The 14716-nt window shown below is 40.0% G+C and overlaps 1 long non-coding RNA gene across 1 annotated transcript; it reads left to right on the forward strand.

The window, feature by feature from the left end:
* Nucleotides 1–11887: 11887 nt before the first annotated feature.
* LOC131360213 (uncharacterized) lies at nucleotides 11888–13350 on the forward strand. The gene is made up of 3 exons (XR_009205858.1): nucleotides 11888–12010; nucleotides 12787–12923; nucleotides 13113–13350. It is a non-coding gene; the product is annotated as an uncharacterized LOC131360213 (long non-coding RNA).
* The last annotated feature ends 1366 nt before the right edge of the window (nucleotides 13351–14716 follow it).

Consider the following 14716-nt stretch of genomic DNA (forward strand, 5'->3'; position numbering starts at 1 on the left):
CAATTCAGTAGTGTAATGTCATGATCATGGTAAGTACATGGTAAAACAATGGTGCAGTTTAACAGGTTTAACATCAACGGAAACACAATCAGTTAGCACGGTCTAGAGAGGTCATGACGCATTATTGGCTTATAAAACCACAAAGCGTGGCTAAAACTGTTAGTAATGTCTGTCATCACCTATGAGTTTAGCTCATTTATTTCTCACTCTCAGAATGAAACAGTTTTTGAATAAGTAATGAGATTATTTGTTAGTATTTTGGACTATATAGACTTCAGTCACTAGATGGAGACATTCTGCATTTGTGTTTTCTTTTTTTCTTTTCTTCACTTGCCATTTAACCTCCGTTATTGTTCTCACTTGCCCCAATTTATACCTTCCCTTTCCTTTATTCATAGCTGAGTCCTTGTGTTTGTCACTGCTACTACCTTTGTTACGCAGTATGTCATCTTTTGTTGCCTGTTGTTTAGTTTTTTGGGGTGGGGGGCTCCTCTTTGTTTTTGCTCTGTTAGGATCTTGTTTTGTTGCTTTTTTGGCATCTTTTGTCATTTTTGCTCCTTTGGCCTTGTTACTTGTTGGACTTCACATTCATCTGCCTTAGGGTTGGATTTGTTTTTGTATCTCTGTTTGCTCTTTTGCATCTTTTTGAAGTAAAGACAACGTCAATCTGAAACCCGCCGAGGACGGTGGTCTCTGGGGAGTTCTACTCTGCTGGTTCTTGATCTTGAGGGCTGAGTTCTGCTGTACAAATGCATAAGCATATGTTCTACATCTTTGGTCTCTCTTACAGGACCTGGTGTTGTGTCGGGGTCCTGGTGGGTGTTATGATTGGACATTCCATTAGCCCAGGTTGAGTGTTGACCCAACACCCGAAGATGACTCTGCACCCCTTGTAAGCCAATAAGCCAAGCTCCTTAGCAACTACCTCCTGTGGGCAAAGTATACGCAACACATATGTTGTTCCTCTACCAGAATGCCTCCGTTTGAGTGCCAGGTCTGAATCCCAGGCAGGAAACCGAGGTCAGGGTCTCTTCTGCACCAGCAGCTCCAGGTCAACCACTGGCAATGACAGCCTGCATTCAACATCCATCACCTGCTGGACTCTTGTGTCGTCTGTGGGTACATTCAGTACATGAAGGACTGGGAGGGTTATGGGAAGGAAAGAATGCTCCTAGGAACATCCTCAACCAGGACTAAATCTGTGATGTTCATCTTCATTGCCCCCAAAGAGAGCTCTTTCTCTTAGTGGGATTGATGTCCTCCTAGGATACAGGAGGCTGAAGCGATTCATAGCCAGGTTTTGATTCCTGTCCAGAGTCTCTGCCCTTACAATTATACACAAGTGTCTAATTTAAATATTTACAATGTTTGTTTCATTTATTTATTTATTTTTAATATTTTAGGTTGGTGTTACCTCTTTGTCACATATACTGTACATTACAGTAAAATGAAATTCATTCTTTGCATACCCCAAGTTATTAGGAAGTTGGGGTCATGGTCAGCCATGATACTGCCCCCTGGAGCAGATGGAGTTAAGCTCAAGGGCCCAACAGGGAGAGTTTGGCAGTGCTGGGGTTTGAACTGCCAACCTTCTGCTGAGTAACCCAGAAAAAGAAAATGATGCAATGAATTGCGGTGAAGAGGGGTTTGGGGTTATTAAACGAGATTAAGGTGGCATGGTATCGCACTGGGAAGCATTGTCTATTGCTATCAATCTAGGATCCTTTGCTCTCAAGTGTCTGTTTATGATTTTCACATGTTTTATCATGTCTGTTTGAGTTTCCTCCGGGTTTCCTCATGCTGGCCAAAAATATACAGACTGGCTACGCTAAAATTACCCCTCCATGTGAATGTGTGTTTGCAGGGGATCCTGAGATGACTGGGGATTTCTAGGATAAATTCTCCAGTGTTCCCTGGAAATGTTAATGTTAATTAGTAAAGATGAATAAATTCATGTATAGAAAAATAGCAAAATCCTTTAAAAAAAAGACTTTGAAAAATACACCATCTTTTGTCCTATATCCTCTTTCAAACCTATTTACACACCTTTTTTAAACCTGATCTATGTCATTTGTATGTAAGAATGCTTTTTTTGTTAGGGCTTAAGGTATTTTTCCCTTTTAATTAAAGCTTTTGCATTCTGACCAGGCGATCTGGCCTCAACACTGCTTTATTGATTAGATTGTGTGACTGTAGGAACCCCAGTCAGTAACCTCAGTGACTTGTGCATTCATCAAACCCATCATATTGTAACTTGTCCTTCAGGATCCATTTACAAGTTTATTGCCTTTGTGGATAACTATAGTGACATGGTGGATAAATAAATGGCAGGATGGCTGTATGTGATCTCATAATAATACACATTACAAAGCCACTCTAATTCAATTTAAATTGCTTGATGGTGACATTTAGGCACTGCGCTGTTATGTTAACACTTCAAAAACACTTTTTTTTTCCCCAGACGATGTTCTACCTTGTCTCCCCATCAGTGGTCTGTTATTACGCCGTACATCATATTTGAGAGAAATCCTCTTGAAGCATGTATTACATTTAGAAGCTGTTGCAATAACCACACACAGCATAGATTAAATTTTCTTAGAAATAAGAAAAAAATGTCTCCAATATATCACTGGATTTGAAGCTCTTTCAAGGCAGCACACTTGTGAGACAGCAAGCTTCAGAAGACAGGCTTGTTTGACCTTGATGCTGAACGTTAAATATCCAATTTATGTTCAGTAGGGAGCGCAGCAGCGGGGTGTCGTAATCCTCCCTAGCTGAGAGATGAATGTAGGTGCTACTTTACTCAGGGTTCAGGGGTGGCAAACGCTCTGTAATTCAAACACCTTTAAAGCAGGAGCTCATGTCTTTCAACACTCTTAGAAGTGATTGAAGTCAACAGAGTGAGTGGGAAAGACGTGGGTTATCACTTACAGGTCTAATTGCACTTTGTTATCCAGTGGACTCCGGTGAGATCCTGTAATGTTTTGGATGTATGATTTAATCCCTGCATGCATGGAGAGGGGGACAAGAGAAAGACCACTAATTAACTATAATTAATCCTACTGAAGTGCATATCATACAGGGAAGTACAGTCATTCTCTCGGTCTGTCTGTCTGCCTGTCTGTCTGTTCTTGTTTCCTTTCATTAAACAAGCAAACAAATAAAGATAGAAAGATACATGGATGGTTGTACAGATGGATGGATAGATAAATGTCCAAGAAGAGTAGTGAAAAAAAATTAGGTATATGGATGGATGCATGTATAGATGGATATACAGATGGATGGATGGATGGATGGATGAATTGATCTATCTATCTATCTATCTATTCTTGCAGTTTCATTTTATGTAAATGAAGATAGATAGATAGATAGATAGATAGATAGATAGATAGATAGATAGATAGATAGATAGATAGATAGATAGATAGATAGATAGATAGATAGATAGATAGATTCCACTACATTTTACATTTATTCATCCATCCATCAATTCATCCATCCATCCATCCATCCATCTGTATATCCATCTATACATGCATCCATCCATATACCTAATTTTTTTTTTTATTTGTTTGTATAGATAGATAGATAGATAGATAGATAGATAGATAGATAGATAGATAGATAGATAGATAGATAGATAGATAACAGTAGTGGAATTTATCTATCCAGCTGGAATGATACTGTATATCTGATCTGTCTGTTTATCAGTTGTTGATCTTCCTTGTGGAGTTTCCTGCTATCAAAACACAGCGACAACAACATAATGTAATAGTGTAGTGAAATTTAACGTTAATAATCGAGGAGTATCAGAAAAAGTCCCACAGCACACTAACACAATAAAGAGTGGATGGAGGAACGGAACAGGTAACTTAGTTATGCTAATTGCATTTGGCTTGTAATAGTGCATCTTTCCATCCAGGGTAATACTGTAGGAAAGAATAAGATCTGCACTGTGTCAGATATCTGATGCACAGGATTAGTGCGAAGAAGAAGAAGAAAAGGAACGAATTTAGTGAGTGTTCCACTGTAGAAAACCAGAATATTCCTTCATCTGGCCTGCGGAGAATCGTTTGGCTGGGAACAGGAGCAAAACCAGTCAGAGTGTCCTTTAATTCATTTTTACTGTCACCTATTTATATATATATATATATATATATATATATATATATATATATATATATATATATATATATATATATATATATATATATATATATATATATATATATATATTTTATCTCAAGCTTGTTAGCAGACTAAACTGTAAGAAGCTGCTGTTTGGCTGTTTGGAGTTTCATGTGCTTTTGTTCACATTTGCTGAACTGCAAACGAGTCAATACTGATAGCGTAAGCAAACACGGTGCAGATCGCTTCACGCCTGGATTCTAGTGTGACCCGAGGTACCAAAAATGCCAGCGTGTCAGACTTCATCTCACATGCACGGCTTAAGGAAGAGAGATGTGGATCTGCAGTCTCAAGCATATGTCAATGAATAATAACCCTGCAGTTCTGCATTTTGTCCTTATCATGCAGTGGAGAAGAGCAGATAGCTAACACTAAGCTCTCTTGCACTGGTGATAGAGGCTCTGAGGCCCACCATTAATCTTTCACTGGCTTCAGTGACATGAGCCAAGTGGCTTAGAAACCTAAAAAAAAATGAGACCGAAACAAATATGATCAAAGCTGAATGCAAATTTCAGCAAATTAATATTTATGCCGACACAACTGGAATTTTTTCATTCTTTCTGGCGTTATCTTAAATTTGCGAAGGAAATAAGCCTTTTTCTGGTCAAGCCTTCATAAGTTTCTTTAATACAATCATCAGAATATTCACACAATGATTTAGTTGCAAATCTGAATTCCTGGCCACACGCCAAGGAATATATGATGATGTTAGAAAGGCTCCACTTTAGAGAAATTGTGTCATGAAGAAAATAATCTGACAAATTTTCATACTCTCTTTGGCTTTTCTTTATAATATTGTTCAATATTTTGTAATTCAAAATATGACATATTAGTTTCCAGAAGCCGGTCATGTGATTAAAGGCCAGGTAGCACATCTCTCCGTATGCAAATTGGACAGCAGATACTTGCATATGTTTTTCTTTTGTATATAATAAAAGTCCAATTTCCACTTTTCTTGTTATTGCTTGATAGCACACAACATGACAAGTTCATAGTTTGCATAATTTGACATACAAAGAAAAATGCTCAGTGCTACAGGAACCATGTATCTACCGGTTGCTATCGTTAAACAATAGAGAGAGATTTAGAAGCTATATATATATATATATATATATATATATATATATATATATATATATATATATATATATACACTATATTGCCAAATATCAGGTGTCAGGTGTTCCAATCACTTCCATGGCCACAGGTGTATAAAATCAAGCACCTAGGCATGAAGACTGTTTTTACAAACATTTGTGAGAGAATGGGTCGCTCTCAGGAGCTCAGTGAATTCCAGTGTGGAACTGTGATAGGATGCCACCTGTGCAACAAATCCAGTCGTGAAATTTCCTCGCTCCTAAATATTCCACAGTCAACTGTCAGCTGTATTATAAGAACGTGGAAGTGTTTGGGAACGACAGCAACTCAGCCACGAAGTGGTAGGCCACGTAAACTGACGGAGCGGGGTCAGCGGATGCTGAGGCGCATAGTGCGAAGAGGTCACCAACTTTCTGTAGAGTCAATCGCTACAGACCTCCAAACTTCATGTGGCCTTCAGATTAGCTCAAGAACAGTGCGCAGAGAGCTTCATGGAATGGGTTTCCATGGCCGAGCAGCTGCATCCAAGCCATACATCACCAAGTGCAATGCAAAGCGTCGGATGCAGTGGTGTAAAGCACGCCGCCACTGGACTCTTGAGCAGTGGAGACGCGTTCTCTGGAGTGACGAATCGCGCTTCTCCATCTGGCAATCGGATGGACGAGTCTGGGTTTGGCGGTTGCCAGGACAACGGTACTTGTCTGACTGCATTGTGCCAAGTGTAAAGTTTGGTGGAGGGGGGATTATGGTGTGGGGTTGTTTTTCAGGAGCTGGGCTTGGCCCCTTAGTTCCAGTGAAAGGAACTCTGAATGCTTCAGCATACCAAGACATTTTGGACAATTCCATGCTCCCAACTTTGTGGGAACAGTTTGGAGCTGGCCCCTTCCTCTTCCAACATGACTGTGCACCAGTGCACAAAGCAAGGTCCATAAAGACATGGATGACAGAGTCTGGTGTGGATGAACTTGACTGGCCTGCACAGAGTCCTGACCTCAACCCGATAGAACACCTTTGGGATGAATTAGAGCGGAGACTGAGAGCCAGGCCTTCTCGTCCAACATCAGTGTGTCACCTCACAAATGCGCTTCTGGAAGAATCGCACTCCTAAACCTTGTGGACAGCCTTCCCAGAAGAGTTGAAGCTGTTATAGCTGCAAAGGGTGGACCAACGTCATATTGAACCCTATGGATTAGGAATGGGATGTCATTTAAGTTCATATGCGAGTCAAGGCAGGTGAGCGAATACTTTTGGCAATATAGTGTATATTTGCCGCCTTTATTGGGAATGCATATTCAGCCAATTATGTGGAAGCAGTGCAATCTATAATATGCAGGTACAGGGCAAAACACTGATCTCAGTGATCTCAGTTACTGTGGTGTGATTGTTTCGGGTCAGACTGAGAAAACACTGAAACACTGAAAACTCTCTGGTTTCAGTAGCAGCTCTTATTTTTTATGCATTAATTATTTATACAGCATATCCAAAAAAAGTTTAAATATATTTTTTCTTTTTTATTACTTATATTAAAAAGTAAATGGACTGTCCATGAATAAAAAGCCGTATTTGAAGCAACTTAGTTCCAGTGCAGTGCAGTGATCAGCAAAGTCTGGCACCAAAAAAATCTACTTTTTAATGTAGAAACATACTGAGATCAAATCACATACTTACATCATTTCATTTCATTGTCTGTACCACTTATCTGATCTATTCTCAGGTCACAGGGAGCCTTTGCCTATCTCAGGCATCAAGGCAGGATACACCCTGGACAGAGTGCCAATCCATCACAGGGCGCACACAACAGGCTCCAATCAGCCTAGAAACATCACTGTGGGAGGAAACCAGAGAACCCAGAGGAAACCCACCAAGCACAGGGAGAACATGCATGAGCTGGACTGAGACTCAACCCCAGGACACTAGAGGGGCGAGGCAAATGTGCTATCTATTAAGCCACCTTGCATCCTGTGAGAACATAGTCAATAAAATAGTCTACAAAAGAGCTAGAGATTATACTAATTTTCAGATATGATCCTAATTGATTTGGTGTTGATTGACATTATATTTTCCTGAAACCTAAAACTAGAATAAATTTGGCTGCCCGTAATTGTAGCATTTAAATTTTTTGTTTTTTCGTTTCAGACAATTCTACACTGATGTGAGGCTCTTTAATGAGATTTTCTACGAAATATAATGTGAAGTAAGTCATAATGAAACATCATTCATAATTCAAATAATGCATGAAAAATGAAAGTATGATAAATAATAAGAAAGAATTGAGTATATTTCTAGTGATGTGGTGGTGGAATGTTCCGGTGAAGGCTATTGGAGAAACTCATCCATCCTGAAAATGTCTGTAGGGAAACACGGTTAAGATTTATTAATTAAAAGAACATAAAGGATGAACAGCAGGTACTGTACAGGCTCTGTTCCATCATGATAATATATTCTGGGAACACAGGCAAACAAATCGAATCATAACATACATTTTCTTCTGGAGTCGAAGGGAAAATAATTTCCGGCTCAACAGAGAATCCTCGAGCACTTCACAGATCAAATGTTCACATGATACAGAAAGGACGAAATGACCCAAAAGATTAACAGCCTTACACCTTTGTTTTACACAATGTTGCACCATTTTGCTTTATCTTATGCTTTAATAAATATATAAATAAAAAAAGCCGGGCTTCTAAATATAGAATCAATATGAGAATAGAGTGCTGAAGGAATGAATCTTAAACCCAGGAAATAAGTCAGTATTTCAGCACTTCCTTCCACCCCATTGTTACCCGAATGTCTTTTTTGAACTGTTTTTTTTTCTAATATGAAATAATATGAAATAATAAAGTCTGAGGGTAGCACAAGATATTTTCATGTTTTATTCTACAACATAAAATACATCAGTAAGACCCCATTTGTGATTTTTTTTTTTTTAGCTTTTACATGTTTAGAAAAAGGCAGTTGCTAACAAGGGGCTAAACAGGACTGGAGAGATCGTGATGGATGTTAAAGGTCATCACGCTGAAGAGGAAAATTCATCTACCACAGTGTTGTTATGTTTATTCTAATAACATGCTCTTCCAAACATCCAGCTCCAACTTTTCATTTATTCAGAATCTTTCAGAAGAGCTCACTGGCTTCTGGCCACATTAACGATTTTACTGCGTAAATATTTTTGTGATTTCCGCATCAAAATTCATAGAAGTGTTAACTTGTGAAGATGATGAACAAAACATGTAATAATCATAAACGTTTCTGCAATATTCCCAAAGCCGATGGAAAAATTTTATTGCCTTTTTGTCAAGGGACATGTTCCTGGTAGGCCTACAAAAATACAGTGCTTTATTGAAAAAAGTCTCTAGTGAAGCCTGTGCCTGCAGTGCAGCACAGTTTTAGTCTTTGAGCACTGATGCCCCTTGACCTCAGTCTCCTCCTGGTCACATGACTCTGTAGGTGACAGCTCTGCAGTCTTCAGGGAAATACGACTTCACCCCATGTACCATATTCCCTACGCCTGTTTCCGCTCGGTGACCAGCTCGGCCTCCTCCCCCTCTGTAGGCTTGGTGTGAGTTAGTATTTATTTATTTTTATTGCGTCTCAGTCATGAAGCACGCTTTGATCGCACCACACGGTGTGGACGAGCAGTCCTGCAGTGCCCAGGTGCTGAGTGAAGCCATTTCCGTTAGGCCTAATTTCACCTCCTGCACAGTTGCCTTTTTGTTGAGGCTGAACCCCCGAGTCAGGCTCCACGTCCTCGCTCAGAACGCTGTCAAAGCCTGATGGGAAACACTACACTGACGTTGAGAGCGAACACAAAGCTAAGTCAGTCTTATGTAAGTCTGAGTGTTGTAGGTCATTTCAGCCCATATGGATCTGCCATTAGAGATAAGAGACGTACGAATGGGCTTCAGATGTGCTTGTAAAACGTTACGATTCATATCAGGCAATCCCGAGTCTGGAGTACTTGCTACAGTCCTTCTTTTGGCATGTTTCCTACATAATAAAGCTTCAACAATACAGAGTATATAACATGATATAATAAACTTCAGGAACTCTAGAATGATTTATCCTGATAATTCCTGTTTCTGAGCTAGGGGATGTATCTTATTCCATGGCAAGTCATTTCAACAAGAGCTGTGAGCTTCCATCTTGATCCAATTTGACGGCCGTCAAGGCTTCATGACTTCATTGTCATCTACAATGCCAAAAGTTTAAAGTCAAGACACCTTCATCGACACAATCGCCTCCGAACCTGCTCCTGACATCTGAAAACAAGCTCCCACACTGTTAGCTACAGTATTTGGTGGTTACCTTGTTAGATTGTGTTACACCGCACCGCTTAACCCACTTGTACAAACAAGTAACATGGTAAGTGCTCGAGCAGTTTCACACTCCTTGAGAATTAGTTGCAGAAAGAGAAAAACGCTCATAACTCTATGGAACATGTCACATGCAATCATCTTTAAGACCATTTTGTAATTTAGGAACTAGCCATTTTGCTTTTATAGCATCTCCAGAGACGGATTTTTGTTCTGAATTATTGAGCAGTCCGAGGCAGGAGTGAAAGTCGAGCCAGGGAAAGGCAGCAGCGGTGTCTTGGACACCCGGGTCGTGTTCCCATCAGAGACGCCTCTTGCTGGGACCACCGTGGAGGATTCTGCCAGTTTCTGGCTGGATTAGACCCTCCGGTCCTCCTCCACAGGAAGGCAGTCCTGCTCTTTCACTGCGCTGCTCTCTGCAGGGACTCTGACTTTAACTGTTCCACCTTGACTTCAGTTACAGCCTCTTTTCAGCAGGGGTTGGTGGGGTGGGGTGGTTTTGGGGTGGGGAGGTGTCTCTACTGATGTTATCTTTTGATCCCTGTCTCGCCTTATGCTCCTTTTTTTTTTTGCAGCTGCAAAAGTGTTTATATTAAAGCATATGGAGACTTGCCTCATGGGAGCTGTAATAACACCGCATCAGGCCTACAAAGGAACAAGAGGAGATTTAAAGTCAGAAGGAAATAAAACGTGGCTGAAAAATTATGTCTGTATGTCTAGGTAGAAATACGCGATTGAGCGAAGAAGTAGAGAGGTGTTAAGCTGTCCTCTGGGTCGTCTTAATGAAGAAGACATTCTTCAGAGCTGGGCTTAGTATCAAAGTAATCATTTAAATGGCTGAGATTTTAAGGGAAAGGAGTTTCTTTTATTCTCATGTGGTGCTAGTCGTAAAATCACAAGATCATCTGACTATGTCCTATTTAGAAATTTTATGGGAGAATCTTTAAATGAAATGGGATGTGTGTCATACTTTCTATTGGAGATCATATAAAAATATATTACTGTATATATATATATACTCAAGTCCGATTCCTTACAAGGTTTTCCTCAGCTTGGGAATGAACTAACTCTGCACTCTAATCCTTTACAATCCTCTATTAGTGCCAGCTGTTATTATTACAGTGAAATATACACTCACAGATCACAGATTGGTTTACAGATCAGTCGACAGAGCGCAATAGAAAGAAGTCGCTTGTGTTACACAGGATGTTACGCAAACAGTCAGCTTTGAATGTACTCAAATGGTGTACAGAGAATCTTTTTTTTTTTAATAAAAACCTGCTTGCAGAAAGGGAATTATAATGTCTCCATGGGTGACCTCCAAATATTACCATTGATGTCTGTGCAAGTGAATAGTGGATTGGTGCGCAATGGGTGTATATTAGATCCTCAGGCATGGGGAAGCAATCCTATTAAAACACACCATGGAATGTGCCAGATCTCCACTTTCACTCTTTCTCTCGCTCTCTCTTTTTCTCTCTCTCTCACTCGTTTTCGCCAAACTTGACTGACAGGTGTGAGGCCCCCATGGTTTGGGATGCTTCAAGCTGTCAATCAGGCCTCCACATCGCCCTGCAGGTTGCTTCCTGTCTCCCAGCATTCCTGTGTAGTGCTAATGCTAAAACGAAGACAGCCTGTTGGCGAGGCGTTAGCATTTTTAGCATTTTCCCTCCCGGTGGATGAGGCCGTATTGATGTGGCCTGCTCAAAGCTGAATTTCGATCTCATGAGGGAAAAAGAATTAAAAAAAAAAAAAAAAAAAAACTTTAAGGAATAATTTTGTTTTGGAATAATTCAACAGCGCAAGGATATGAAAATACACCAGAAGGCCAAAAACAAACTATCCCTTTCAAAACAGTGAAACAGTAGCCCTTAGGAATGGCAACAAAAGCCCAGCCTCGTAAAAACAAACACAAGTCTTAATTTATTTAACAAATTTCAGACTCAAATATTGTTTTCTTTCTAGATCGTTATCTCTCATCTATTATAATAAGAAAAACACTTTGTAACTCTATTATACGTACTTTCCTGTAATGCATACTCGTGACCCTATTTTAACATGGACAGAATTAGCGTCTGAATAAAGCCCTGTTGAACTTTCACGGGTCGTGAGTGGGCTGAGAAAAAAAAAACACTCTGTGGTGGAAAAATAGGCAGTTTCATGGAAGAGTGGGACTCTATCATTTCAGTTCAGATAAACAGAGCAGACAGGAAGCGAGTCTGTTATACACAGCGTACAGGAAGATGGACGAGTGCCAGTGATTGCTGTTTTCTGACTGCTGTATTATCGTAGAGTAGTCGGAGTATGATGGTGCTGACCTGACACGCAGCACCAAGGATATTTCTTCGGATCACATCATTCAGCACTTCATTCGACATACAGGATTCATGCCAAATGGGCTGCATTCAGAGGTGAGTGCGCATGAGGAGGAGTCGTTTCCAATCATCTAAATGGGCCTCCTAGAAATGTTATGTAGCACAAGAGTGAATAAGGACAACATCTCCAATGCAAATTGTCATGTCTCTTTTCAAATTAAGCCATCTGTTTGAAGCTGGTCCAGTGCATTATTTATGCAGAATACGTGTCTTTTTGGAAGTTGTCATCTTAAAGTGTTAATCAATAGAAAAAGTTATCAGTACAGCGTCACATGGATTTAATTCTTGCATCTTTTTTGTGTGTATAATGACTTGCTGCAGGACTACATCTGCAATTCTATCCCAATGAACCTACTTTGTATTCATTCATACAGGACACCACACACACACACACACACATACTCATTCACACTTAGAGCCTTATTTAGTCTTGCAATCCCAGCTACGGCCATATTTGGGAGATGTGAGGAAACCGGAGAACTTGAAGGAGATCCACTCAATCTCAGGGAGAAGATGCAAAACTCCATGGAGGTTGGAGCTCTGTGGATCTACTGTTCAGTCCTGGATATTTTAAGATTGCTATACTATTTTCAAATCCTCAGTCACTTTAAACTCCAAGGCTTTTACTACCAAATGTTAATATTTCAGTGTCTATTTTTTAAAGCTAGTTACTCAACAGCACTGCTTCTTGAATTTGATTTGTCAGAGTGTGTTGATTACATTTCTATAACTTTGACAGCAGTTCTAGCTGTAAATCACACCATGGTTAAAGGTACACAGCTGTTTTAATATATCTACTATGGTTTCTGTAGGAACAACTTGTTCACAGGGACAGATATGGCTCCCCCCAGAACTGAATGCTTGGATCATACATATAGTCATCAGTCGCTATGCTGATTCCTGATGGGAGGAGACGTGAGAGCTAGTCCTCAGCAGAAAATGTTTCTTGGTAAAATGACGAACTGCATTTTTCTTTTCTAATTAACATATTAACTACAAAAAAAGAGAATAAAAAGAGGGTAGTGTAGGAATGACTGTTTATAGGTACTGTAATGTAAGTGATAACAGGAGCTAAAATTTCTTATTGATTTTCTGCAGCATGAAATTCACAAATTTTTATTTATTTATTTTTCCTTAGCATTTGTCCCGCACACTTGCAGGGTCCGCTGTTTTTATAGCGGATCAATCGACCCTCGTGATTTGGCACAGGTTTTACGCCGGATGCCCTTCCTGTCGCAACCCTCCCATTTTTATCCAGGCTTGGGACTGGCACTGAGAGTCAACTCTTCACCGGCTGGGGTGGCGCCCCGCCTGGGAATCGAACCCAAGCCACGGCAATGAGCCTCCTGCCGCTGAACCACCAGGAGGCCCATGAAATTCACTAATAAATGAAATATTTATATTTTAGGAAAATGGATGTGTATGATTGCAATAAAGTCATGCTATTATTAGAAAATATTGTTGGACTTATCACACCCAGAAATCCTCAAGTCTCATACTCTTTACATATTATTTACACTGATAACACTACAACAACACAACGCTTCACAACATAACACATCCACTTAGTGGTGCTCATTGGCCCTTAATAAAAAAAAAATGTCCCAAACAGGACAGTCCTGCACCTGAGACCTTTTCAGTCTGAGGTTTTGTTCACAGAGAGATCACAGGAAAGTGGAGGATCCCTCAGGGCTCATCGATCGTGAGGAGTGGAGGCAGCGGCCTGTGTCATTATTGGAATGCATTATGCCTCGGCCCTTTTCCATGCCTTCAGCCACTGAGCACACCATCGACTGACTTGTCCGATGCAACACCCTCTTCAAAAAAGAGAACTTGAGCCAAACTATTTAAAGAAAGTTTTCCTTCCTCTTTACTTTTGTTGTTTTGATCGGCTCGACCGCTGTTGGCTAATAAGACCACTTCCACCACCTTACGTCAAGTAATTGTGTGGTAAGCGTAAGTGTGCGGTATTTAGCATCCTGAGCACTGAAAACCCAAGTGACTGATGTTTTAGCCTGCTCTCCGTGCTCCATTACTTTTCAATTCAATTCAGATAATGTTATCATAAGCACATAAGCCATAAACCTTTAATGGTGAGTGGAATTTAAGCAAAGGTAAATGCAGCTTTTATAGCTGCTGTCATTATTGGCAATATTTCACTAATAGTGTTTCCTTTCAATTGTTTCGAATAAAATGGATGCATGCAGGGCTTATCGGGCTGTGAGATAAAACAATAGCCATTTTACTGATGGAAATCAGATTTATCCTAAACCTATCCCAGAATACAGGAATTAGTCATAGGATGGAGTCATTTGATTAGATCACAAGGGACCGCAAAATGTTCCGAAGTCTAATAAATGCAAATTGAAATGAAACCTTTTTGACATTTTAAGGCTGAACTCTTAAACATATTTATATAGTTCAGGTTGACACTGATTTATGACCTCATTTCCCGCTCATAATTTTGCCCGTACATTCTGCAAAACAGTAGATGCCCCATTAGCCTGCTAATTGATATATTGCTGCTGCTTGGCTGCTGTGACATATCGATGAGTCTGCCATATTGGAAATTGGCCAGTGCAAGTCTATAGAGAGATGCATAGAGGTCTGGTATGATAAAATAGACTAGAACACACTTTATGTTTATTTAAAGTCTTACAAAATTTGTTTGGTTACAGAAAAATATTCACAGCAGGCCATCAGCATTAAAACCACTGATGGGTGAAGTGAATAACATTGATT

This window comes from Hemibagrus wyckioides, linkage group LG10 (assembly GCF_019097595.1).
Source record: "Hemibagrus wyckioides isolate EC202008001 linkage group LG10, SWU_Hwy_1.0, whole genome shotgun sequence".
Lineage (NCBI taxonomy): Eukaryota > Metazoa > Chordata > Actinopteri > Siluriformes > Bagridae > Hemibagrus > Hemibagrus wyckioides.